The sequence below is a fragment of the Helianthus annuus genome, chromosome 14 (genome assembly GCF_002127325.2).
Source record: "Helianthus annuus cultivar XRQ/B chromosome 14, HanXRQr2.0-SUNRISE, whole genome shotgun sequence".
NCBI lineage: Eukaryota > Viridiplantae > Streptophyta > Magnoliopsida > Asterales > Asteraceae > Helianthus > Helianthus annuus.
The window spans coordinates 163,898,585-163,900,618 of NC_035446.2; the positions used below are offsets into that span (position 1 = coordinate 163,898,585).

Below are 2,034 nucleotides of genomic sequence, written 5' to 3' on the forward strand. Positions count from 1 at the left end.
TTTAACATAAACTCAACTTTGTACCATAATATTTTAGAAAATTGGAATGAGATTTCAAATAGTAATCGTGTGAAATATCAAGTTTCAAACAAGGATTTTAATTAGAAATTAATTTGTGTTTTATATTTAACCAAACCTTAATTTTTTTAGACGAATTGATGTTATTCAGCACCAAAAGTTCATACACAGAAGTGACCCAGCAAACCGCTGAACTCAAAGTCTGGCCAGCAAGCCCTATTACATCAGTTCACCCAAACAAGTAAATAACAAACTATTAAACCTACCCATTCCACCAGGCTCTCATCACCAAGGGGTTGAGATGCATCGACGGGCTTACGGCTACGACTACCCGAACGAGAAAACATCTGACTTTTCAGTCAACTTCCCGCTTGAAGCATACTCAGGAGCCATATATCTAAGTAAATCACAAAAAATGTCTTTGTGTCAAATGTACAAAGAGATTAAATAGACCAAAAAGAGTTATGTTCATGTATAGTAAAATCTAGGTTTTCAGGAGAGATATTATGTTTAACCAAGTGGAAACAGTTACTTACCCAAAGGTAGGGATGAGCATATGCCACCAAATACCGATCCCATACCGATCCCGTACCGATCCCGATCCCGATCGGTATCCCGATCGGTATCCCGATCGGTATCCACTTTTTGGCGTTTTCGGTATCGGTACGGAACGGTATCGGTATTATACCGATACCGACCCTCAAAATACGGTATAATACCGATACCGTACCGTACCGATACCTAACCGACATGTTTCGGTATCGGTATCGGTACCTAGTTTGGGTGAAATTCGGGATCGGTATTAGGCGGTATCGGTATCGTTTCGGTATCGGATACCGATATGCTCATCCCTACCCAAAGGTGCCCATGACACGAGTTGTGACATGTGTATTTGAATCCATTGCTAACTTTTCAAGCCCAAAATCTGCCACCTGCCAATTCAGATCATATAGTTAATTACTCGTATTGTAGAACAAAAAGACCGGTCTAAGAATGCCACACACAACTGCTAAATCATGTTGAAAAGTGTAAGATACCTGGGCATCAAAGTTGTCATCCAATAAAATGTTTGATGATTTAATGTCCCTGTGAATGATCCGCGGATGACCTGATGCACAATACGAACATCACAGTTACGGAATTAAAAAATAAATATAAAAAATTCCCGAGAGTCTGAAGTCAGAACTTACAATCTTCATGCAAGTAAGTCAAACCACGAGCTGCACCAGCAGAAACTTTAATTCGGGTCGCCCAGTCCATAACCGGCCTTCCTTCACCTACAAAGGGATAAAAATCATTATAAAATATTGTGAAACATTATCCCACATGAACTAAAAGTTCCAAAACTCACAATGAAGATGGTAATGAAGCGTATTATTTAGGACATATTGATAAACATGCAATCTTTGATGCTCAGAGATACAATAACCAACAAAAGAAACTAAATGCCGATGATGAACTCGACTAATAATCTCAACTTCAGCTCTGAACTCATGTTCACCTTGACTGCCACCAATTTTCAGTTGTTTAACCGCAACTTCTCTCCCATCTGCTAACAACCCCTTGTAAACACACTTGAACCCACCTTCACCTAAAAGATTGCTTCCGGAAAACCCATCTGTAGCCTCGGCTAACTCTTCGTAGCTGAACCATGCCCGTAAGTTTCCCACACCACCATGGTCCGGTGAGTAAATGGAGTTACTAATCGATGGGCTTGCGGCTAGCGGATGAGTTGACGGTTGGGACCTCAGAAATTGGGAGTCTGTAGACCACATAAAGTTGGGGAATTTAATAACCAACTACCAGCAATAAAGGCACAAAAAATATAATAATGATGAGATATTTAACAGATTACCTGACTTTTGAGAAGAAGCAAATGGTGAAGGCATAATGTAGTTAACATTAGGGCGTCGATTTCGTCTTTTTTGCTTGCGTTTGTACCACACAGCCATCATGAGGAGAGAGTTTGTGAAAAAAACGACAGCAAGGCTGATTGCTACTACACAGGCTGTGTTT

At 40.2% G+C, this 2,034-nt stretch overlaps 1 pseudogene; it reads right to left on the minus strand.

The window, feature by feature from the left end:
* Positions 1 to 242: 242 nt before the first annotated feature.
* On the minus strand, positions 243 to 1,793 carry LOC110906222 (annotated as a pseudogene).
* Between the last annotated feature and the right edge of the window lie 241 nt (positions 1,794 to 2,034).